Source organism: Halichoerus grypus, chromosome 10 (genome assembly GCF_964656455.1).
Source record: "Halichoerus grypus chromosome 10, mHalGry1.hap1.1, whole genome shotgun sequence".
In the NCBI taxonomy this organism is placed as follows: domain Eukaryota; kingdom Metazoa; phylum Chordata; class Mammalia; order Carnivora; family Phocidae; genus Halichoerus; species Halichoerus grypus.
The window spans coordinates 43,704,372-43,731,679 of record NC_135721.1 but is presented as its reverse complement, the minus strand read 5'-3'; the positions used below and the strand labels follow the sequence as shown (position 1 = coordinate 43,731,679).

Here is a 27,308-nt window from a genome sequence, read left to right as displayed (position 1 = left end):
TTATTTATTTATTTATTTATTTATTTTATATGTTTTTCAAAGATTTTATTTATTTATTTGACAGAGAGAGAGACAGTGAGAGAGGGAACAGAAGCAGGCTTCCCGGCGAGCGGGGAGCCCGATGCGGGGCTCGATCCCAAGACCCTGAGATCATGACCTAAGCCAAAGGCAGTCGCTCAACCAACTGAGCCACCCAGGCGCCCCTCAAAGGGGGTGTTTTAGTCTATTGGTTGTTTCTTTTGATATTGACTTAGTTTTTTTTCGTTTTACTTGCCTCCCCCCACCACCCCTCCACAAGGGTGGTAATTAGAGCTGGTTTTAATACATTTCTTTTCTGGTTTAGAAATCATCTCCCGGGTGCCTGGGTGGCTCAGTTGGTTAAGCAACTGCCTTCGGCTCAGGTCATGATCCTGGAGTCCCGGGATCAAGTCCCACATCGGGCTCCCTGCTCGGCAGGGAGTCTGCTTCTCCCTCTAATCATCTCCCCTCTCATGCTCTCTCTATCTCATTCTCTCTCTCAAATAAATAAATAAAATCTTTAAAAAAAAAAAAAAGAAATCGTCTCTCTTCCTCTCATTCACTTAATCTTAATTTTTTTTTTTTTTTTTTTTTGCTCTCTCTCCGAAGAGTATGAACTGATGAGTTGCATTTAGCAGTGGTGCCAGATAAACATTTGAGTATGTGTGTGGGAAGAATTCCTTTTTCTTTTTTTTTTTTTTTTTTGTGAGACTCTTTTGGGACTGGGGTTAATAGTTTAATTATCCTGAGTGCAAAATGATAGCACCATACACACACACACCCCTCACACAAATTCTTGCCTTTATAAGTCCAGTATCATATGTAATGCTATTTAATGCTATGTTAATTATTAGATGGATCCAAAGAAAAAGTTTGTGATTCATGTAGCAAAAAGGAGATAATCAGTGATTTCTCAAGACACTCAGATGATCTGGTTTTGCATCTCCCTCATTTTTTTTCTTGAGTCAAGTCCCTTCTAGTCTCCTTTCTGATTTACAAGAAGAGTTGATGCCTAAAGGATCATTTTCTAAGGAGCCTCTTAGAGGTAAATTCAGTCACGAGTTCAGCCCAGCAAGTATTTACCTAGTACTTACACAATGTCCTCAGAATTGTATTAGGATTTGGAAAAACCAAACTGTGCATCGGTTTCTGTCCTTAAAAGAGATTATGATCCATCTGGACCAGGAAAGCAAACACAGGAAGAGTTTGACAAGATGAAATTGTATTTTTTTACCTTTGGGTAAAATCCTTATTCTAATTCCAGCTTAATGTCAAGCCATCAGAACTCTCCCAAATTAATTTTCTCCCTACCCTGCCTGAGCATCATGGTTGAATGTCTCTCATGGACACTCACCAGCACTTTAGTGCCATTAACTTCACCATATACTTTACTTAGATGTTCCTCAACCCTAGAACAATACACTTGACCTTCTCCTGTACCTGGAATCCATTGCTGCAGTTATAGAACATTATGGACACAGTTGGAATGTTGTCGTAGAGCATCAGGGGCAGTCTTCAGTTACTGTGGAACTGTCAACACTAGATTTTGCTCACCTTCAAAATCCTTATATAGAGCATCTAGCTCTGATTACAGCTTTATTTGTAGCTCTTTCAGTGTACACTTACAGCTCTTCTCTCTCATCGCCTGCTTTTCTTCAAGACTTACCTCTAAGTGGTTAACCTCACTCTGTCATACTGCTCTTGCTTTTTCTTCCTTCCCTATTCCCTGTTGACCCTCTGTTTGACACCTGGGTTGAATTGCTGACTTGGCATCTTCCTCACGTCCGTTACCTCCCCTATGTTCATGCCTCACCTTTTCAGCACAATTCCAGTACGTGTCAGTGTTTTCTCTACCTCTTCTTTCTTGTGCCCATGTGATGAGCACTTCTGAAGAAATAGTGTACAGAGATTCAGGTTCACTGCAGATCCATGGTCATCAACTGTGGCTGAGCCCCAGTGCTGCTCCCCGCTTTTCTTAGTTCTGAGATCTATTTGCTTCATTATTTTTACCTTTATTTTTTAAATTTTATTCTGTGTCAAGAACATAAAATGAGATGTGCCCTCTTAAATTTTTAAGTGTACAATATATTATTGTGGACTCTAGGTACAGTGTCGTACAGCAGATCTCTAGAGCTTGTCTTGCTTACCTGTAACTTTATGCCCATTAATTAGGAATTGCCCGTTTACCCCTCCACTCAGCCCCTGGCAACCACTATTTCACTCTTTGATTCTGTGAATTTGACTATTTTAGACACCTCACATAAGTGGAATTATGCAGTCTTTGTCTTTCTGTGACTAGTTTTTTTCTTTTACAGGGTCCTCAGAGTTCACCCATTTCATCCATGTTGTTGCATATTGCAGAATTTTCTTCTTTTTATAGAATAAATAGTATTCTACTCTGTGTGTGTGTGTGTGTGTGTGTGTACATGTGTGTATTTCTTTATCCTTTCATTTGTCAGTGGACATTTAGGTTGTTTCTGCTTTTTGGCTATTGTGGATAGTGCTGCAATGAATGTAGGAGTGTCAGCATCTCTTTGAGATCCCAGTTTTAATTATTGTGGATAGATACCCAAAGTGGGATTGCTGGGTCATTTAGTAGTTCTATTATTTTTAATTTTTTGAGGAACTTCCATACTGTTTTCCATAGTGGTTGTACCATTTTTCAATTCCACCAACAGTGCACAGCTTCCAATTTCTTGACATGCTTGACACACTTATTGTGTTTTTGTTTGTTTTGTTTTTGATGATAGCCATGCAGACAGGTGTGTTGTGATATCTCATTGTGGTTTTGATTTGCATTACCCTGATGATTAGTATGTGGAGTACTTTTCATATTCCTGTTGGCCATTTGTGTGTCTTCTTTGGAGGAATGCCTATGCAAGTCCATTTTTCAATCAGGGTTTTCCCCCCACTATTGAGTTGTTGTTCTTTATAGATTTGGGATATTAACCCCCGAGAAGATATGTGGTTTGCAAGTATTTTCTCTCACTCTGTATACTGCTTTTTCATTATGTTGGTTTTTTCCTTGGCTCTATAGAAGCTTTTTAGTTTGATGTAGTCCCACTTGTTCATTTTTGTTTTTGTTGCTTGTGCTTTTGGCGTCATATGCATGAAATCACTGCCAAGACCAATATCAAGGAGATTTTCCTCTGTTTTCTTCTAAGAGTTTTACAGTTTCAGGTCTTATTAAGTCTTTAATCTGTTTTGCTCTTGTTTATTTTATTGGTTTTTTATTGGTCTGTACCAAATCATTTCCCATGACATTTATTTTTTCCAGATCATCCTCCTATTGATCTCCACCTCTTCCCACTTGATACTTTCTTGTTTAGAGCAGTAGTATAGCACAGAGATTTGGAACAGGTACTCACCATATAGACTGGATTCAAGCCCGTGCTCTGCAAATTATTTTATGATTATGGTTAAGTAATTTATCTCTCTTTGCCTCTGTTTATTGATCTGTAAAATAGGGATGATAATGCCACCCATTTTAAAGAGATATTGTAAGGATTAAATAAGTTAATGTTGGTAAAAAAAAAAAAAAAGCACTTAAAATAGCACCTGCCACATAGTAGGAAACATGTTAATGTTGGTTATTATTGCATATTTTATCACTGATAATATTGAGGCTTTTAGGTCTCATACACTGTTTCTATCCTACATACTTAAGATTTTGTCAACAACTCATCCACTCTTACCACATTTTCTTCATTTTCAGAAATGGTGCATTAAAAGATCATCTTTCTTCCTGTTTCTTCCTGCCTGCGGCCTAGTTTCATGTTTATCTCTCATTTTCTCCCACATCTTAAATCTATTGCTTCATACAAAATTCATACCCTGAGCCTATAAGCTTCCTCCATTCCAAAAACAATAAAAAGAGTATCATTATCACTATTCTCATCAGAAGCTACCAAAGAATAGAAAGGAATCTTCCTCTGATAATTCCTCATATACTTTCCCAAGTCCATCCTTCTTCTCTTCTCTCATATAGATTTTTTTTTGAAGGATTAGTCTTCCCTCCTTACTGCACTACCTTCTGGCTCTAGCTGAAATTTACTAATACTGAACAAGGAAACCAACAATTAGGTGTTGGTCACATTCAAAGATTTGCTTTCTGTCCTTAGTCCACTCTGATTCTCCTCTGGATTTCACACTGTTAGCCAATTTTGACTTTCGTGACATAAGTTCTCATCTCAACCATCCCACTCATATGGTTTTGCTCCAGGCTCTGACTCTCTCCTTGTCTCCTTTCTTAGGTCTTCCTCCCACCTCCTAAATATATGCTTTCCCCCACGTCCCATTTTTCACACTGATCCTTGTTATATATGTTCCTTGGGTAATTTAATCTATTCCCATGATTTATATACTGTTTACCGGATGTGCCGGTGACTCAGAAATTCTCTATTTCTAGCTTCAAACTCTCTCCTGAGCATTCAGACCTCTTTCCAACTATTTCCTAGATATGAACACCCAAAGGCATCCCAAATTCAGTGCATCTAAAATTAAACCCGTTATACTTCCAATTGTCACATTGCTCCTGTATTTCTATTGTAATGGATCTCTTCACTATCAACCTAAAGAGCCCAGGCCAGAAACCATACAAGCCTCCATTTGTATCGTGATACTTAAAATTGTATTGTACATTTCTCTTCCTTTCAGTCTTAGCTCTCACTGCCTTACTTTAGGCCTTCATTTTCCTCTACCTGAGCTATTCCAAGAAACTTTGAATGATTTTTTTCTGCTGATTTTACCAGCTATCCAGTCTACCTTATGTGCACTTGACAGTTATATTTCTAGAACATTAACCTGATCATGTGCTGTTTTGCTTAAACTTCTTAGGTGGTTCTCCATTACTTACATTTTATGATCCAGCTTATGATAAAGGAGTAATCTTCACCATCCAGCTACAACCTTTTTTTTTTTTTTCCAGCCCCAATTTTAGTCAGAGCCCCTGATGTAGAAATGGCACAGATCTATTCTTCCATATGATGCTCTTCTCTTTAATGCCTATATGTCTTGTCTTTGCACACATTAATCTTACCTATTCCTATTCTGTAGAAAATTTTTATTTATCCTTCCAGACCTAGCCCAATTTCTCTCTTTGGGAAGCCTTTCACAAATTACTCGTTTACTCTTTTTTAGATTGCATAGTCTTTTGTAGCTGGTAGTTATAACACTGGCCTGGAACTATTTTGAATTCCCAGTACTCTTGTGTTCCTGATACCCAGGACACTGCCTGGAAGTTAGTAGGTGCTTAGTGAATGTTTGAATGAATTTTAGAACTAAGTATTTTTAGAAGATGAAGGAGATAGTTTGTGTCATTATAAGTTAGCTTAAAGATAGGAAAAGTGGTGGAGGAAAAAAATGTTAGTAGACCAAATGATATAATATATAAGATCCAAATGGAGAAGGAAGAGAACATGAAGAAATAGTTTGTTGGGTATAGGAGAACGTTGAGAAATGACACTAGAAAAGGAAGAAAGATAATATCGTTAAACCTGTACTGACCATGGCACTGAAAGAATGTGAGGGAAGGGATGGCAACAGAAGGAAAGGGCAGCCTTGTGAGAGACAAAACCCTGAGTATGAATGTTGTCAGAGAGCATCTGCAGAAGAAAGAGGGGCCCCCTCGTTGCAGCTCTGTTGCATGTTTCTGCTAACAAACGGGGCTACAAAGCCATAGCCTTCTCAATTTTTCTCTAATATGTATGCTCAAAGAACCGTAAGCCCAAGTTGCATTATCTCTAATCTACATTTCGCTGTATAGAAAACATCCTTGACCTATAGTTGGTCTCCCGTGCAGCAACCTTCTAGGACTGTGCTATTCGCCAGGGTTTTTCTTGCAGAAAGCAAACACCAAAATGATATTCTGTGGAGTTATTAAGCATTATTTTGTTCCTGAAGGATACTGGGGAATGTCAGTGTTGGAGAGTCATGAAAATTACTCTGCTCAGTGTTTGCAAAGCACGCTTGCCTTGCATAGAGCAGTAGAGGACATCTACTATTTATGGTAATGGGGCCTCTGATGTATGGGTCAGTTAGAAACCATATTTAATAATCATAAAATAAACCACATGTGTGTAAATACATATTTTGTGTGTGTGTGAAGAACTAAAATATGCTACATTTGGTTTTCTTCTTAGAAACATTAGATGCCCCATAGAGAGGTTCACAGACAGAACATATATAAGAGTGGGATCCGAGCTTATGTTAGATCTGAAAACAGGGCACTGGGGCCTAAGGTTGGCTTTGTATCTCAAGGTCCTCTGAAAAAAATTTTTTAAATGAATACAGTTAATCTTTTTTTACAACAGTTTTAGGTTTGTAGCAAAATTGAGCAGAAGGTACAGAGATTTCTCATACATCTTGTATCCCCGTGTATTCACAGCCTCCCCCTTATCAACATCCCCCACCAGAGGGTACATTTGTTACAACTGATGAACCTGCATTGATACATTATTATCACTCAAAGTTCATAGTTTGGATTAGGGTTCACTCTTGGTGTTCTAATGCATGTTGCTGTGACATATGGGTTTGCATCAATGTATAATGACACATACCGACCACTAGTAGATCATCATACAGAATACAATCGTACAGAATATTTTCATTGCCCTAAAAATTCTGTGTCCCTCTATTCATTCCTCCCTCCCCCCTAAAATCTGGCAACAGCTGAGCTTTTTACAGTCTCCATATTTTTTTTTCTTTTTCCAGAATGTCATATAGTTGGAATCGTACAATATGTAACCTCTTCAGATGGTCTTATTTCACTTAGAAATATATATTTAAGGTTCTTCCATGTCTTTTTATGGCTTGAAAGCTTATTTCTTTTTAGCATTGAAGAATACTGAAGGACACTATGGTTGCTTCAAATTTTGGCAACTGTGAATAAAGCTGCCATAAACATCCCTGTGCAGGTTTCTGTGTTGATCTAAGTTGTCAGCTACTTTGGGTAAATGCAGGCGTAGCTCATTTTATTGCACCTCATTTAATTGGGCTTCATAGATCCTGTGTTTTTCACAAATTAGTTTGTGGCAACGTTGCATCCAGCAACTCTATCATCACCATTTTTCTAACAGCATTTGCTCACTTCATGTCTTTGTGTCACATTTTGCCAATTTTCACAATATTTCAAACATAATTATTATTATTATAGTTGTTATTACATTTGTTATGGTGATCGTGATCAGTGATCTTTGATTTTACTGTTGTAATTGTTTTATGATGCCATGGGCCCACCCATGTTAGACAGCAACCTTAATTGAGAAATGTGTGTGTTCTGACTGTTCCATTGATCAGTCTTTCCCCATTTCTCTTCCTCTCTAACAGGCCTCCCTATTCCCTGAGACACAACAATATTGAAATTAGGCCAAGTACTAACCCTACAATGGCCTGTAAGTGTTCAAGTGAAAGGAAGTGTCATATGTCTCTCACTTTAAATCAAAAGCTAGACATGATTAAGCTTAGTGAGGAAGGCATGTTGAAAGCTGAGATAGGCTGAAAGCTAGACCTCTTGCACCAGTTAGCCAAGTGTTGAATGCAAAGAAAATGAAAAGTGCTACTCCAATGAACACAGGAATGATAAGAAAGTAAAATGGCTTTATTGCTGATATGGAGAAAATTATAGTAGTCAGGATAGAAGACCAAACCAGCCACAACATTCCCTTAAGCCAAAGCCTAATCCAGACCAAGGCTCTAACTCTCTTTGAGTCTGTGAAGGCTGAGAGAGGTGAGGAAGCTACAGAAGAGCTGGAAGTTAGCAGATTGATTAATGAGGTTTAAGGAAAGAGGCCATCTCTATAACTTAAAAAGGCAAGGTGAAGGAGCAAGTGCTATGTAGAAGCTGCTGCAAGTTATCTAGCTAGGATAATGGGAATGGCTACACTAAACAACTGATTTTCAGTGTAGCCAAAACTGCCTTCTATACAAGAAGATGCAATCTAGGACTTTCGTAGTTAGAGAGGAGAAGTCAATGCCTGGCTTCAGAATTTCAAAGGACAGGCTAACGCTGTTGTTAGTGACTAGTGACTTTACGTTGAAGCCAGTGCTCATATACCATTCTGAAAATTTTAGGGCCCTTAAGAATTATGTTAAATCTATTCTGCCTGCACTCTATACATGAAACAAGCCTGGGTGACAGCACATTTATTTACAACATGACGTACTAAATATGTTAAGCCCACTGTTGAGATCTTGTGCACAGTGAAAGAAGATTCCTTTCAAAATATTACTGCTCATTGACAGTGCACCTGGTGATCTGAGAACTCTAATGGAGATATATGAGATTAATGTTTTCATGCCTGTTAACACATCATCCATGCTGTAGCCCATGGATCAAGGAGTAATTTTGAGTTTCAGGCCTTATTGTTTAAGAACTACATTTCCTAAGTCTATAGCTGCCATAGATAGTGATTTCAGTGATGGATCTGGGCAAAGTAAATGGAAAACTTTCTGGAAAGGATTCATCATTCTAGATGCCATTAAGAACATTCATAATTTATAGAAAGAGGTCAAAATGTCAACATTAACAGGAGTTTGGAAGACGTTGATTCCAACCTTCATGGATGATTTTGATGGGTTCAAGACTTCAGTGGAGGAAGTAACTGCAGAAATGTTGGAAATAGCAAGAAAACTAGAATTAGAAGTGTGGAGCCCAGATGTCTATCGACTGTTGAATAGATAAAGAAGATGTGGGATGGAGATATATATATTACTCAGCCATAAAAAAGAATGAAAACTTGCCATTTGCAATGACATGGATGGAGCTAGAGTATTATGCTAAGTGAAATAAATCAGTCAGAGAAAGACAAATACCATATGATTTCACTCATGTTAAGAAACAAAATAAATGAACGTGGGGGGGAAAAAGAGAGGCAAAACAAGAAACAGACTCATAACTATAGAGAACAACTGTTGGGTACTGGAGGGGAGGTGGGTGGGGGGGTAGGGGGTGGGTTAAGTAGGTGATGGAGCTTAAGGAGGGCACTTCTTGTGATGAGAACTAGGTGTTGTATGTAGGTGATGAATCACTGAATTCTACACCTGAAACTAATGTTGCACTGTATGTTAACTAGTAGGAATTAAAAAATAAGAGGGGAGCCCAAAGATGTGACTGAATTGCTGCAATCTCATAAAAACTTTAGTGGATGAGGAATATCTTCTTATGAGTGAGCTAAGAAAGTAGTTTCTTGAGATGGAGTCTACTCCTGGTGAAAATGCTGTGAAGATTGTTGGAATGACAACAAAGGATTTAGAATATTACTTAAACTTAGTTGATAAAAGCAGCAGCAGGGTATAATCCATAAAAAAGAATTGATAAACTGGATTTCAATAGAATTTATTGACTCTGTGAAAGACAGAGTCAACAGAATGAGAAGAGAAACCATGAATTGGGAGAAAATATTTGCAAAAGACACATCAGTAAAGGACTATTATCCAAATATATAAATTACTCTTAAAACTCAATAGTAAGAAAATGAACAACCTAGTTAAAAAATAAGCCAAAGACCTTAACAGTCACCTTACCAAAGACGATATACAGATGACAGATAAGCATATGAGAAGATTTTCCACACCATATGTCATCAGGGAAATGCAAATTAAAACAACAAGAGCTACCAGTAAATATCTATTGGAATGGGCAGAAATCTAGAAGACTGACAACATCAAGCGCTGACAAGGATGTAGAGCAACAGGAACTCTCATTCATTGCTGGTGGGACTGCAAAATGATACAGCCACTTTGGAAAAGAGTTTAGCAGTTTCTTACAAAACTAAACTTACTCCTACCATAAGATCCAGTCATTGTACTCCTTTCTACAGGCATACCTCAGAAATATTGTGGCTTCAGTTCCCAACCACTACAATAAAGCAAATATTGCAGTAAGTGAGTCAAATAATTTTTTTGGTTTCCTAATATATATAAAAGTTATGTCTACAACATACTATTGTCTATTAAGTGTACAACATCATTTTGTCTAAAACAATGTACATACCTTAAGTAAAAATACTTTATTGCCAGAAAATGTTAACCATCCTCTGAGCTTTCAGCCGATCACAATCTTTTTGCTGGGGGAGGGTCTTGCCTTGATACTGAAGACTGCTGAATAATAAAAGTGGTGGGTTGCTGAAGACTAGGGTGGCTGTGGCAGTTTCTTAAGATAAGACAACATTGACATTTGCCACATTGATTATCTCTTTCTTTCATGAACAATTTCTCTGTAGCATGAGATGCTGTTTGATAGTATTTTAGTTGTATCTAAAAAGCCATCGCCATACCCAAGATCATCTAGGTTTTCCCCTTTGTTATCTGCTATGAGTTTTATAGTTGTGTATTTTACATTTAGGTTTGCAACCCATTTTAAGTTAATTTTTGCAAAAGGTATAAAGTTTGTGTTTAGATTGTTCTTGTTCTTCTTGTTCTTGTTCTTCTTTTGTATGTGGATGTCTAGTTGTTCTAGTACCAGTTGCTGAAGAGACCATTTTTTGCTCCACTGTATTGTGTTTGATCCTATATCAAAGATCAGTTGGCTGTACTTATGGGAGTCATTTCTGGGCTCTCTGTTGTTTTTTGTCTAGTCTGTCACCAGTACCATACCCTCTTGACTGTTGTAGCCTTACAGTAAGTCTTCAAGTCAGGTGGTGTCAGTCCTCTGATTTTATTCTTCCTCAAAATTGAGTTGGCTTTTCTGGGTCTGAGTATTTTTTTTAAAGTGAGGTCATGAGCAAAAACACCTATATAATTGAGGACATATATAAAAAATATGAATAAATGTTTAGTCTGCTCTTATATGTGTATTATACTGTTGAAAAAATAAATCTGCTCATGGATAATATTTTTATGAAAATAATGCATAGAACTAAATTTTATTTTGTTATTGATTACCCAAAAATTCTCTGTGACCTCTTAATCTTAGGATACCTATTATTATTATATCTGCAATAAGGCTGTTTTGGACATCATTGCTAGGTGGAATTATGTATTTAAATTGAATGCCCTTCTTCAGCATTCATAAATAAAATTGGAAGAATATATTGTCAGAAATAGTGGGAATGGAAACAATATCTGGATTTATAGGACATAGAAAAACAATTTAGAAAAATCTGAGATTTTTTAAGTAAAGTATTTCAAAGACAATATCTTGACAATCTATTTAGGCAATGATTTTTCCTGATATTAAAGAAGAGTGTCCTTTGCTATTTTACTTTGACTTCTTAACAGCATTTTTTTTTTAAAGATTTTACTTATTTATTTGATAGAGAGAGAGTGAGTAAGCACACAAGCAAGGTGACTGGCAGGTAGGGGGAGAGGGAGAAGCAGGCTCCCTGCTGAGCAGGGAGCCCAATGTAAGGGCTCTATCCCAGGATCCTGGGATCATGACCTGAGCTGAAGACACTTACTGGACTGAGCCACCCAGGTGCCCGAAACAGCATTCTTTTTAGAATGTGACTGACCAGATCTTGAAGAGATATTAACTGAATACTAACCCTATCTTGTGAGGAACAACTGAAGAATTTAGGAGTGTTTTGACCTGGAAGAAATAGAACTTGGGGGGAGTGAAAGAAGTTCAGGAAAGTAATCTAAGTTTCTCCATATATTTGAGGATTCATTGTGTGAAAGACAGATTAAATTACTTTTGTGTTACTGTCAGAATTCAGTATAAGAGCTAATTTTCCATAATTTCCCACTTATAGGGAGGGAAAGATAATAGTAACATTTGCATACTGAATTTAACTAACCCCAAAGATACTGAACTTCTCACCACTTGGTTATTAGCAGTAGGTATATGACTAGTTGTGTGGAATGGATTCATGCAATAGGTGAAAGTGTCAGCATATATGGAAGTAAAAATGTGCAAATTATGTTCAGTTTCACTAGTGATCAAATAAAGAACTACAAAAACAGTGAAGTACCATATTTATTTTTTCAATTAGGAAAGATTAAAATACATTCACACATCTCCAGTGTTAGTGAGAATGAGGAGAAAGCATAATTCATATTACTGATAGAAATACAAATTTATCAACTTTTGTGGAAGGAAATTTGTCAGAAGCCTTAAAATGTCAAATTTGTCAAAACCTCTTAAAATTCCAAGAGGTTGGGTTGCCAAAAGCAGACCCTGAGATTTAAGACTTCATATGCATGTGATTTGTTAAGGAACTGTTCCATGGAGGACTGATAGGAGCATAGCAGAAGTAGGAGAGTTGAAGGGGCTGGACCACAGGCCAAGTCCTGCAAGCGGGTTTCTTGGGATCTCTAGAATATTAGTACCCCTCAGGATTGTCCTGATTTGAGACTGGGGAGCTGAGCTTTCAAACTCAGCAGCTGTCAGTTGTTGTTGAGTATGAGGTCATGTGCAAGTGTAAATGTTCCACAGTCTGACAAAGAATCCACCAAAGAAAAGTTATAGGTAGCAGCTATTAGAAGCAAAAGCCCCATGAAGCCACCAAATTGGAAAAAGTGCTGCAAGAATATTTGAGCAAAACATTGGTATGGACTAGTACAAATATTCACTACATGATAGGTATCACATTATTTAAGAAGGCAAAAATGTTTAAAAATGGATAATGAAAAACATGATATTGATAAAATGTAAACATTTCAGCTATGTGGTGGCATGACATAGAAAACTTTCCATGGCATGAGAGCTCTCAAATAATAAATACTATGCACAATACAATCTCATTTAAAAATATATTGCATAGGGGCGCCTGGGTGGCTCAGTTGGTTAAGCAACTGCCTTCGGCTCAGGTCATGATCCTGGAGTCCCGGGATCGAGTTCCACATCGGGCTCCCTGCTCAGCGGGGCGTCTGCTTCTCCCTCTGACCCTCTTCCCTCTCATGCTCTGTCTCTCATTCTCTCTCTCTCAAATAAATAAATAAAATCTTTAAAAAAAAAAATAAAAATAAAAATATATTGCATAGATAGATACAGTTACATGTAGAGAAAATAGAAAGATATGATAATCATACAAGGTTTATCTCAGGAATATGAGGTTGGTTTGGCATTAGAAATAGTATTAGCAGGGGCGCCTGGGTGGCTCAGTGGATTGAGCGTCTGCCTTTGGCTCAGGTCATGATCCTGGGGTCCTGGGATCAAGCCCCGAGTCAGGCTCCTTCCTCATCGGGGAGCCTGCTTCTCCCTCTCCCTCTGCCTGCCGCTCTGCCTACTTGTGTTCTCTCTCTCTGTTAAATAAATAAATAAAATCTTTCAAAAAAAATAGTATTAGAATAATTCATCACAATAAAATATTGTTTGCAATGACAACAATCCTCACTGCCTATAAAAAGCACCTGGTAAAATTCAACAGCCATTCATGACTAAATAAAAACCCGAACACTGGTTATGTAATAAAGGTTCTCCACTCAGCCCCTAAAGCAAATAACAGAACTATAAAGACAAGAGTGCTTTTCTTTGAAATTGGGAGAAAGTGATGCCACTCTCACTCATTTTACTTACCACTGTACTCAAGATTTTGGCTATAGTATTGAGATATGAAAATTAAAAGGTTACAAGAACTTGAAACAAAGAATCAAAACTATTCATTATTAGATGATAACAGTTTTCTTTAAAATATTAAAAAATACAAACAAGCCATTTGTTGAAGAAGAAATAGACATATCTACATTATAACCAGAAATTTCAGTACTTTATGGGTAAAAAAAAGTAGACAGAAAATCTGTAAGGACATAAGACATGAAAACACTATCAGCCAACTGGATCTAATTGCCATTTATAGGGTGTCCACCCAACAACAGCAGGATACACATTTTTTTTCAAGTATGTATGGCTCCTTTATAAAGATAGACTATATTGTGGCAATTTTTTTTTTAAATCTCAATAATTCAAAAGAATTCAAGGCATAAATATATTAGTAATTTAATTATAAGTTAATAAATTAATAAGCATGTTTCTGGCAACAATATAATTAAATTAGAAATCAATAACAGAAATCTGGAAAATCCCCAAATATTTGGAAACTAAATAATACATATCTAAATAATAAATGTGTCAAAGACCAACTTCTTAAGGGAATTATAAAGTGTTTTTAACTGAATGAAATGAAAACGCATAAGAAAATTTGTGAGGGTGCCTTGGTGACTCAGTCAGTTAAGTGTCTGCCTTCTGCTCAGGTCCTGATCCCAGGGTCCTGCAGGGAGTTTGCTTCTCCCTCTGCCTCTGCCCCTCCCCCTGCTCGTGCTCTCTCACTAGCTCTCTCTCACAAAAAAGTCTTTTAAAAAAAAATTGTGGAATGCCTCTAAAGTCATATTTAGTGGGGAAATTCACAGCAGTCCACATATATAAGAGAAATATCTCAAATTAAGTGCCTCAGTTTTTACTTTAAGAAACTAGAAAGAAAAATGCAACTGGAAAGTGCATTAAACCCAATGTAAGAAAAAGAAATGAAATAATGAAGATCAGAGTGGAAATCAGTAAAATAGAAAATAAAAACAGAAAAAAATCAATGCAAACAAATACAGTTTCTTTGAAAAGTTCTTTAATAAATTTGGTTAGTCTTCAGTCAGACTTAAAAGAAAATAAAGAAGATATAAATTGGTGTAGTAGGCATGGGAGTAGTTTAATCACTAACAAGTCTATAGAAGAGGATAAAGAAATATTTTGAACAATTTCATGTTAATAAGTTGGACAACTTACATGAAATTGATAAAATCCTTGAAGGATACAAACTACCAATGCTTATTTTATTTTATTTATTTATTTTATTTTTTTATTTTTATAAAGATTTTTTATTTATTTATTTGACAGAGATAGCGAGAGCAGGAACACAAGCACGGGGAGTGGGAGAAGGAGAAGCAGGCTTCCCGCAGAGCAGAGAGCCCGATGCGGGACTGGATCCCAGGACCCTGGGATCATGACCTAAGCCGAAGGCAGACGCTTAAGGACTGAGCCACCCAGGTGCCCCCCAATGCTTATTTTAAATGAAATAGGTAACCTGAATAGTCCTGTATCTATTTTAAAAATGAATTTCTAGTTGGAAATCTTCCCCCACACACAAAGAAATCTCCGGGCCCTCTGGCTTCATTGTTGAAATCTACCAAACATGTAAGGAAGAAAGAATACAATTCTACACAACTCTCCCAGAAAACTGAAGAGAGTTAATAATTCCGATCTCACTTTATGTGGTCAGTATTAGCCTGATACCAAATTTTCAGGTGAAAATATCACAAGGGAAAACAAAATAAATCACAACCAGTATTTTTTATGAATAGAGGTGCAAAATGCTAGACAAAGTTTATCAAATTGAATTTAAATATAATAATGAGAATATATTGTGACCAAATAGGATTTATGCCAGGAATGCAAAGGTGGTTTACTATTCAGAAATCAGTAACTGTAATCGTATTAATAAACTATTAAAGCAGAACCATATGAGCATTTGAAAATTTACATCCATTTCTTGTAAAACTCTCAGTCAACAAGGAATAGAAGAAAATTCCTCAACCTGATAGTGAGCATCTACATAAAACAGCTAACAAAACTTAATGGTAAAAGACTGATGAATTCTTTTTTCTTAAGATCCAGAACAAGACAATATGTCCACTCTCACTACTATTTAATATTGTACTGGAGGATCTAACCAGTGTAATTAAGGGAGAAAAAGAATAAAAGATATCCAGATTGGAAAGGAAATTAATTTGGATAAAATATGATTGTCTATGAGGAAAATGTGATAGTATCTACAAAGAATCTACTAATGAACTAAGTGACTAGAGCAATGAAAAATCAGAAATTGGTATTTATAAAGTAATATAATTTATAATAGAATCAAAACATATGAATTACTTATAGGTAAATCTGAAGACTGTGCATGAACCGTACAGTGAAAACCATAAAACATTACTGAGAGAAATCAAAGAAGATAGAAGTAAATAGAGAGAAACTCTGTTCATGGGTGAAAATACTCAATATTAAGGTAGTGCTTCTCAAAGTTGCTATATAAAATACAAGACACCCACTTAAATTTAAATTTTATGTAAAGATTTAGAATTTTAGTGTAAGTATATCCCTTTCTATGTTTTTATTTGCTAAATCTGTTAACTCTACCTCAGATTGGTTCTATACAATCATAATCAAAAATCACAATAGGATTATTTGTAAAAATTGACAAACTTACTCTAAAATTCACATGGAAATTCCAAGAATCTAGAAAAGTCAAAACAACTTTGAAAAGATAGAACAGTGTTAGAGAAGTAACAATATGTGACTTTAAGTCTTATAATAGAGGTATGGTAATGAAGACAATGCATCAAGATAGATAAATAGAAAAAGAAAATAGAAAGTTCAGAAATAAATCAACACATATATGGTTAATTGATTTTTGACAAAGGTGCAGGGGCAGTTCTTTGGAGAATGGATAGTCTTTTCAACAAATACTGCTGGAATATTTGGATATCTGTATACCAAAAAATTATTTTCAATCCATAACTCACACCATATAACAAAATCAATTCAAAAAGGAATATAGTCAATGTGAAACCTAATACCCTAAATCTTCTAGAAGGAAACATAGGAGAAAATCTTCGTGAATTTACATAAATGCAGAAAGCACTATCCATGAAACAAATCAGTGAATTGGACTTCATCAAAAGTGAAATCTTTTTTTTTTTTTAAAGGCATTGTTTTAGTTTCCAGCCATGGATTGGAAGGAAATCTTTGCAAAGTATATATCTGATAATGAACTTTTATCCAGAATACATAAGGGATTCTGAATAATGATTTAATAAGAAAACAAAACAATTTAAAATAAACACAAAAGTTTTGAACCAGACTTCACAAAAGAAGATATAAAAATAGCAAATAAGCAAATGAAAATAATTGCAACATTATTTGTCATTAGGGATATGCAAATTAGAATCACAATTAGATATATGCTATTTAAATAGCTAAAATTTAAAAGACTGATTGCACCAAGTTTTTGTAAGGATGTAGAGCAACTGGAATTCTCATACACTCCTGCTAGGAAAGTAAAATGATAAAAATAGTTTGAAAAACAGTTTGTCAGTTTCTTAAAAAGTTAATCATGCACCTATCATATGTCTATGTAAAGACTTGCAGTGAATGTTTATAGCAGCTTTAAAAAAAAAATAATAGCCCAAATTGGAAATAACTCTAAAGTTCATCAATGTAAATGGATAAACGGATTGTGATATAAGCATGTAATGGAATACTGCTCAGCAGTTAAAGAATGAACTGCTGATAGAAACAACATGCATGAATCTCAAGATAATTATGCAGAATGAAAGCAGGTAGACAAAAAAAGAGTACATACTCTATGATTCCATTTATATAAAATTCTAGAAAATGTAAAATAACTTGTAACCCAAAATGCATCAGTGATTGTTCAGGTAGAAGAGATGGGGATGGAAGTGGGAGAGAGGGAAGAAGTTATAGGAGCAGAGAAAGTTTTGGGGGTGATGGATATATTTATTATCGTGCTCGTGGCTATGGTTTCACATATGCCATAACTTAGCAAATTGTGCAGTTTAAGTATGTGCATTTATACCTGAGTAAAGCTGTTAAAATAGCATGAAAAATACTGTATACAAAGTAATTCTAAAGAACCAATAACACCTGCACACAAACAATGAACTGGATCTATATGTGTCCAATGTAAATAAATCTCAAAAATATAATAACTGCAAATCAATATGGATATATACCATTCTGTAAAAGTTTCAACTAAACAGAACACTGGTATGTATGCCTAATGAACACACAAGTGTCTATTAAGTCCTGGAAATCATTTACTGTAAAACATGGGGTTCATACACAGCCCTGAAGAGAATGGTTACTCTTGGAAAAGAGAGAAGAGCTGGGTTGAAACGTTAGTTGTTTTGAAATATTTTTTTAAATTTATTTAAAAGTTTAACATACTGTTACCATCTGATTTGAGGGTGGAAAAATGAATAGCCTTCTATTATGTTAATTTCCATACTTCTGTATTCTTCACTCATTTCACATTTAGCATCATCCAACAGCGATATGTGCATGTATGCAATGAAGGCCCCTTGCTCAGTATTTGTACAGGTGAAGAAGGAAGAAATGGTCATTTGGGAGGCAAAAGATCTTAAGTACACAGTTAGACAGCTAGTCTGTTAAATTAGTGAAAAGTGCTGTAAAAGTGAAGTACAGATGTAACGAGAACATATATTGGGTGTATCTAATGTCCGGGGGTCAAGAAAAGTTTCTATGAATAGGAAGAATGTTTGTAGTGAGATACGCAGAAGAGTCTTGGGTGGTGGGGCCACAGAAAGAGGACAGTGGAAGTTCTAAAGATAGGAATCACCATGTGTGTTCATTTACATAACCATTTCCATAGTCAGCCTTTAAAAAAAATCATTTATTGTCGCAGGAGAAGTATAAGCCTGGTTATTATTAAGAATGCATTTGCCATTTTTGTGTGGAATTGTGCAAGTCAATGATATAAGTAACTGTTCACACTTTTAAATTAGGCTAATTTAGATTTTTGTCATTGTAATTAAAATGAGTAAATTAAAAATATCAGTATATTGACATAGGAAGGCTATTTTAAGTGCCACTTCACTGTTACATCTCTCCTATCCAGTAGGCCTTTCTTAGACACCATAGTTCAATTAGGTTTCTTGAATCCCTCGCAGTCTGCAAAGTTTTCACCTACAGTGCACGTTTCCCACTATACAGATGCCATGATCTTAGCAACTTTTGATTATTTCAAAAAACATGTTCTTGAGTGAGTAAACAGTACTGGTAGAACACATCAATCCTGCATGCAATATTCTGCAGTCAGAGGCTAGCCAAGATGGTTGTTTTACCCCAGTATACATTTTTAATGATCCACATCAAACCAAGATATACGGGTAGCACACATTTCATATTTGCTTTACTGACAACTAAGGGAAAGCTATTTGAATTTTAATAAATGCCGACCTCAAATACCTTTTTTAAAAAAGTTTTTATTTAAATTCCAGTTAGTTAACATACAGTGTATTGTTCGTTTCAGATGTACAATATAGTGATACACCACCATCTCCATACAACACCCGGTGCTCATCACATCAGTCACACTCCTTCATCCCCATCACCTATTTTACTCATTCCCCCAGCCCACCTCCCCACTGGTAACCATTTGTTTGTTCTCTATAGTTAAGAGTCTGTTCCTTAGTTTGCCTCTCTTTTTTTTCCCCTTTGCTCATGTTTTGTTTCTTAAGTTCTACATATGAGTGAAATCGTATGGTATTTGTTTTTGTTCGATTTCTTTCGCTTAGCATAATACTCTCTAGCTCCAACCATGTCATTGCAAATGAAAGATTTCATTCTTTTTTATGGCTGAGTAATATTCCATTTTATATTTATACCACATCTTCTTTATTCATTCATGAATTGATGGACACTTGGGCTGCTTCTATATCTTGTCTGTTGTAGATAATGCTGCTATAAACATAGGGGTGCATGTATCCCTTTGATTAGTGTTTTTGTTTTCTTTGGGTAAATACCTAGTAGTGCGATTGCTGGATCATAGGGTAGCTCTATTTTTAACTTTTTGAGGAATCTCCATACTATTTTACAGAGTGGCTGCACCAGTTCACCAGTTTGCATTCCCACCAACAGTGCATGAGGGTTCCTCTTTCTCCACATCCTTGCCAACACCTGTTGTTTTTTGTGTTGTTGATTTTAGCCATTCTGATAGGTGTGAGGTAATATCTTTTTTTTTAACAGAAAATTCAGAAATTTCCTTTTTCTTTTTTCTTTTTTAAAGATTTTATTCATTTATTTAAGAGAGAGAGCGAGCGTGCGTGAGAATGGGTGGGTGGGTAGGGGCAAAAGCAGGCTCCCTGCTGAGGCTCCCAAATAGGCTGAGCAGGGAGCCTGACCCTGGGCTTGATCTCAGGATCCGGGGATCATGACCTGAGCTGAAGGCAGCCACTCAACCGACTGAGTTTTGTTGATTGTTTCCTTTGCTGTGCAGAAGCTTTTTATTTTGATGAAGCCCCAGTAGTTTATTTTTGCTTTTGTTTCCCTTGCCTTAGGAGACATATCTAGAAAGAAGTTGCTACAGCTGATGTCAAAGAGGTTACTACCTGTGTTCTTCTCTAGGATTTTTATGGTTTTAGGTCTCACATTTATGACCTCAAGTATTTTTGAATGGTGGCTTGTAAATCAGAATGCCTGGCTTTGTTTTGGGGGGGGTATGTTTTATTATTAGTTAGATTATTTTAATAACAAACCAACATATGAGTACCTGCTTTATAAATCTTGCTCCATTAATAGAGGCAACCCACATTTTGTAGCATCAATGATTCACTATTAGAATACAGTACACTCTTTTTTTTTTTACAGTATACTCTTTAAAAAAATGTTTCTTTTGCATAAGTGAGGATTGCACATTGAATATTAACTATTGTCTTAGGCGAAAAAATTCAGATTACTCTTGAAAAAGTTCTGTTGCTTGACTTAAGTTAGTGGGAATGAGAGCATGGGGGAAAATAAAGCATTTGTGGGACATGAATTTTAAAAATAATCTAGGCCTATCGCTTCTCGGCCTTTTGGCTAAGATCAAGTGTAGTAAAAATAATTTAGGCCTAATATTAATAAAAAAATAGCAATTTGAAAAATAAAGTTGGAAAATATTACAAAAACCTGAAATAAAATGCCCATTTTAATTGTTACCGGAGAAATTTGTGATATAGCTTCTTTTATATTAAATTTGCATGAAGCATTTAAATTGAAGAAATCATAGGCTAGAATTCATAAAAATGAAAACCTGAATCCCTGGATCAAAGATGTTAATCTTCATATTCTTGTTAAAGATTTATGAGAATAGCAGATTTCTATTTACATGATTTATGCAGTATTACAGTCATAAATTTATAAGTGTAGCAAAGGAGTTTAAAATATTCACATTTTTAAAAACTACTTGTGTAAAATTAATACATTTTATTGGACTACAGTGGCATTTGTTAGTAATTTAAATTAATTGTGCTTAATTTTGCATCTTTAAATCATCATGATATAATATTCTTTTTCCCTGGGAATGGACTTCAATAGATTTCTTCACAAATAATTTCTGAGAGCAATTTTGGTAATGCTCTACTTGGCCACCCAGTTTTGCTAAGATGAAAACATCCACCATTATATTAACAGTGTCTAATATTCAGAACAAAAATACTTGTTTAATGTGTGCTGAGTCATCTCTCCCTGTAAAAATTAAAATGTATAGTCAAGTTTCAACCTAAGGAAGGCATATCAACTTCATGGATTTTTCTGGGATTAGTTATCACCATGCTGTTTTTAGTTAGGCTATTTCCAAAGCTTCAGAGTGTGGACATGTTCTTTTTTGGGGTGTCACAGTTCTTTTTTTAATGGTAAGAGACAGCTGCAAGTTTTGGAGGGAGTTCCACTATCCAGAGTCAAGAGCTTATAATTCTTGATGTTAAAAAAAATAATAATAAAATAAAAGTGGTTGAATCAGATCTGCTGTGTTCAAAACAAACTTCCTGTGCTTGCTTCTTTTTATTTCAGGTAGCGGATCCTGTGGTTGGCTTTTTACTTTAATTACAATGTCCAGATGATAGGGAGGGATTATCACTGTTAGTAATAAAAGCTACCGAGGATTTACTGTGTATTGTTCTCTTTTTTAGGCAATATACATGGGTTATCCAATTTGATTTTCACAGTAGTTTCATGATGTTGGTACTCTAATTGCAATCATCATTTTACTGTTGGAAAATGAAATATAGTCAGAGTAAATAACTTGGCCTAGGTCAATGAGCTACCACATGGATTCCAACAAGAGCAGGCAACCTACACTCTTCCACTAGACTAACCTGCTGCTAATCAGTAACTTGGTTTTATTTAGTTCTAGTATTCAGCAAATTAAGATGTTCTTTTTAAAAACATAATGAGCTTTATCAAATATACATTATTGTAAAGGAGATGGGTTGGTAGCTAGATGTATGCTAAATCCCACTTTTTGCCTATTTATATTTTTTGCATTTTTTTCATGGGAAGTACAGATAGAGGATCCCATTTACTCTAAATTTTATAAAAATAGAATGAACAAAATAGATACTAAATTCAATTTAGCAAGCAGTCTGCTCTTGAAATTGTTGTATCAGGAGAACTAGAGATTATTCCAGAAAATCTGGCCAAAGAGATAATGCGCGAAGATTGAGGCTGATGGGGGACATACAGCATTAAAAAGTAAGCTGAACATTAAAAGCAATGTCTTCTCTACTCCTCTCTTATGTGTTGTATTATTTATTTTTGCTTAGTCACAATATAAGGATAACCTGGTGTTGAAAAACAAGAAAATCACAGTAAGTTTCAGAGGTATTTTTGCATCTTTATTAATTGAAATGACTAGAAAGCACTTTGGATTATGTTATACATATCCATTGTTCTGAAATGTGGTCAAAAGTCCTTGATCTAAAGATATAAACATCTCGTTTCAATACTTGCAAGCATTTTTTCTAGGAGGTTAAGTGGTTATAACCAGGGAAGATCCAGGTTCTGTGGGGCCTGGAAAATACTCAGTATGGGGCCCTCTTTAGGAAAGTGAGTAAGAATTAGAAATATGAAAATAGATAGATGTGGATATTTATTTAGAAGAGAAAAAGTCACACACAACAAAATACATATTTTAAGACGATAAATAGCACAGATGTCACAAAATTCAGAAAACTAAATTATATTCTTATTAATTACCAGACTTATTACTGTTATACTTTTTTCCATACATTTTTTGGCTATAAACCTTTTGATCACCTCTTCATATGCAAAAGTATATTGTTATTTTCTATAGAAAAAATTGAATCATAGTTCAGTCTGTCCTCTACTATGGTTGATGGAAGTATGTGTGTGTGTTTAATTATTACCAGTTTAGAAAAATATCTTTTAGCTTTACAACTCATTATTGATAATGTTATGTAAATTTATGAGATTGTTTTCAAATTCGGGCAAACCTTTATCAAATTATTTTCATGTATGTGTTGTTAGATTTCAGGAAATTTCAAGGTTTCCTGAGCAGTAACTAATCCTAAATACTCTGAATTTATGACACTCATTAGCTAGTTTGTGGCTGAAGAGAAAGCATATTTAGTGTTTTTGTTAAATTCGTTGATGTTAATATCTTGTGTAAAATTATCAAGAAGTTTAATGTTTTTCCAGCATGCCCATGTAATTCATTCCTCTTCTTTAATTGGATTATCAAATAATCAAAGTACCTATTAATTACTTTTATTTGAATTTTTTTCTCTTAATAAATTCAGCTTGGTATAATCTGACAGAAAGTTTGATATAATTTATTTCTAAATGTCAGAATAATTTATTTGCACTTGATTTCATTGCTTATGTTCATTATATTTGTCTCAGGCCTGTTAAATTTTCTCCTTAATTTTCTCTCAGTTGTTCAAAAAATGCATTTAAAGATGACTAAAAATGTAAACCTTTTTATACAAACAAGTTAAAAGTCTATATGGCTCTATTGATTTACTGAAATATTCCAAAATTTCATTTATAATGGAATACCTGATCTTTATTAAATATTTCATTTCCATCAAAAAGTAATAAAAATATAGCATGTTTTTAATTACACATGCTGTGTTATAGAGTATATTCCTGACAAGAGAGAATGGATTTGAGGAGGTGAAAATGAAAATCTGTCCTCTATGTACAGTTTGTCACATCTGAAGTTTGGAGGAATTTCCCCCAGACTAAGTTCTGGTTTTATACATTTTAAGCTTCCTCCTGCACTGAACACACATACACACTTCTACCCTATACACATGTGTCCTCTGGGCCCTATACATATGCTTCTGTAAGGCATGTCCATACTCTGGGTATGCACCTCCCAGTCATAGTGCCAGTTGAGTTTACCAAGTGGGTAGAAGAGAATTCTTCATTTCTACACCATGAGAAGGATGGGAGGGTTGATGTCGAACAATAACTTAGTGATACATATGGGTGACTCTGAACTGTGTCAATATATACTGTGACACCCAAATTAAACATATCCCTAACTCTGCTTCCCTTAGCTATGTGCCAAAACCGCCTGGCTTGCCATGCCCTGCTGTGAAGGGAAATGAGACGGGAGGGAGAGCTGAGTGGCAAGAGACATATTGACTATGGTTGCATTCATGCTACAACAACACAGTTGAGAAGTTGCAACAGAGACATTACGTCTCACAAAGTCCAAGATATGTACTCTGGCTCTTTACAGAAAAAGTTGGGTGACCCTGCTCTAAACTGTGTACTCATTAAAATAATAAAATAGCATGCTATTACGGATTTATAAATATATCTTGGATATATTAAGGTTGACAAAAGCAAGTAGATGAACAGTATGCATAACAGCAATATTTTGGGATGCCCTCTGCATGGGAAAATCATTATACATTTATAATTGTATGAGAAGACCTACATCTGGAAGGATCATACAACACAATGGGAACAGTGATTATTTGTGGGCATGAAATTTAAGGAATGGCAGTCACTTTTCATTAAGTCTTTTGTTTTTGAATGCATTGTTTATTGTGTTCAATGGTTAGTTTTTGTCACAATGAACATACATTACTTTGAAAGTTTAAAAATAAACTAGAATTGGGGTGCCTGGGTGACTCAGTCGGTTAAGCGTCTGCCTTCGGCTCAGGTCGTGATCCCAGGGTCCTGGGATCGAGCCCCGCATCAGGCTCTGTGCTCAGTGGGGAGCCTGCTTCTCCCCTCCCCCCCGTCTGCTGCTTCCCCTACTTGTGCTCTCTCTCTCTTTCTCTGTCAAATAAATAAATAAAATCTTTAAAAAAAATAAATAAACTAGAATTGATTAAAAGATGAAAACAAATAATTTAAAGAGGATATATCTTTCCATTGTAAAACAGCAACAAAACTGTTGACGTCCTCCTTCTCTGCTATCTGTCCACCTATCATCTACTCATCCACTTATATCTGCTTGCACTTTGTAGTTTTGTGCATCCCAAACCTTCCCCTCAGTTCACTTTTCTTTTTACCTAATAGATAACGCCAGTGAGAGTCTTTACATTTCCAGAATAACCTTATGTTTGCCCTCAATCACTCTTGAATGAGAATTTAACTGATTAATCAAATTCTAGATATATGGTTATATTTCATATGCAATTTATAATTATCATTCTGGGCCTCTTGTGGATCTGTCATTTCCTCCTGCTTTCTTCTCCAATAGCATCTGGTATTTTCCTTTTTTCCCTAACGTTCTGAAGTTCCCACATCCTCTGTCTAGGAATGAAAATATTGTTATTCTGTATTATAGTAAATCAGTAAAATTTGTAGCCATTATCCCTTTAGGAAGTGCCTCATCAATACTTCTTTCTTCTTTGTTTTTGGAATTCCTTTTGGGCTTATATTGAAGCTGTTTGATTTACTGTCTAATTTTTCATAGATCGATTTTTCTAAGTGCTATTTCCTGCATTATTTTCATATACATTATTAATTTGGTGCTTGCCCAGTTTATTTCTTTAATGGTTACATTTTTTCATTTTCAGATTTCTATTTGGTTATGTTTAATATGCAGCTGTATCTGATTCATATATATTATTTTGTTACATGTCATTCTTTTTGCTTTATGAATATCATTCCTTTGTTTGTTTCCGAGAGTTTTAAAACTACTGAATAAGTTTGAGTACATTTACAAATAACAGAGAACTTGACCAAGAGTGCTAAAGTCATGAAGCTTTATTGTTCATGAATGAGAAGTCTGGAGGAAAGAAGGCCAGATTTGGTTAAGGGCTCCATGAGGCCATTAGGGGTCTAGCTTCCTCTTGTCCTTCTCTCCTCACTTCAGAGTGTTGGTTCCTCTTACGAGTCAGAAAAATGCCTGTCTCAGCTCCTCTCCTGTTTTCATTTGAGAGTTTGTTTCAAAGCATTGAATAAGGAGGATGGTGTCAAAAATGATTTCTTCTCTCTAATCAGAGAGGAAAATCTCTCCAATTAGGCCTCAGTAAATACCTTCTCATATCCCTTTGATCAGAGGTGGGCCATGCACACACACACACAGACAGGTGCACATCCTTAGACCAATGACTGACAAATAGGAGTTGGTTAGGTAGGCCCTAAACCTCAAGGGATGTGCCAAGGCTGGACACCTAATGCGTGGGGCAGGGAGGAAGAAGGTGTGTCCCTTGGGCAGCAACTAACTATGCCTGCCATGTACTTGTTTTAACACCTTTTTCAGAAGATTCTGTTTTAATTCCTCAGAGTTGAATTTTTCAGTGTAAATTAAATATTTTGTTTATCGCTTTTTCATATTTCCTTGCAAATATTCTTTCTATTGATAATTATAGGGTTGCCTCTGTCTGGCCCGATAGCCAGAACCAGTTCTGGTGTCAATGGTTTGTGCTTTCGTTTGAGGTATTAGAATTTAATTCCTATGCCGGTGGGTGGTTTAGTTTGCTAATGATTTTTTTTAAAATGCCTGAGCTAAGCCTCTTACACTTTGAAGATAGTGTATGCTCTTCTCTATTCTTTAGTGTAAGTTCTGTAACTCATGTTCCCTGAGTCGGTCCCTCATCTCCCATTCTTGTTTTTCTTCCCCAGGTCCCAAGGTGTCTAGCTATATTCCCTTCTTATTTCTGGAATCCACAATTGCCCATTAGCAACTTAAGCTGTGAAGTAAATTGGAGCAAGTGTGCATATCAGGCCCCCTCCCTGCGCTCCACGCTATCAAAGTTCCCAAGTGTCATGGCCGGACTTCCAGAGGCTCGTCTTGCAGTTGGAGAGAGGGACGTGCACACAAATGCATGCCTAGGAGTATCACATTAAGAATGCTGACCACTGTACTCTATCAGCTTGGAAGAGAATGAGCATATTATTTCCTTACCTGGTGATGAAAATTTAAAAAGAAGAAGGGCCCTGCAGGCCAGATTCTATACAGAGTGATAATTGGGTATCAGCTCCAGCTGTCCTGGGTTGTGCCCACAATAACAATGCTAGCATGACGTCAGATCACACTGCTTTCATAATTCCTGAAGAACAGATTGTTTAACCTTGGCACAGTGGGCCCTGCTGACATTATTTATTGCAGTTTTCTAATTTTATTACTTTTCTGTTTTCCAAATGATGATTTTTGCTTTACACCTTGAGTTGTTTTGACACAAGATTTGAATCTCAAGATTTTAAAACACTTTATTTGAAGTTCCTTAATATCGTGGGTGAAAGGTTGTCATTAAGAAAGTGTTAGAATATAGCATCATCTTTCAATAGCTGTGTCATGAAAAATCCCCTGCTCCTGTGGCTTCTCCCTTCATATTAAAGGGCTCGGACAGAT

At 35.8% G+C, this 27,308-nt stretch overlaps 1 protein-coding gene and 1 pseudogene across 4 annotated transcripts in view; both read left to right on the top strand.

The window, feature by feature from the left end:
- CTNNA2 (catenin alpha 2) overlaps positions 1-27,308 on the top strand; it is a 1,076,840-nt gene that overhangs the window by 74,112 nt on the left and 975,420 nt on the right. The window lies entirely within an intron of this gene.
- LOC118532422 (U2 spliceosomal RNA) lies at positions 20,544-20,621 on the top strand (annotated as a pseudogene).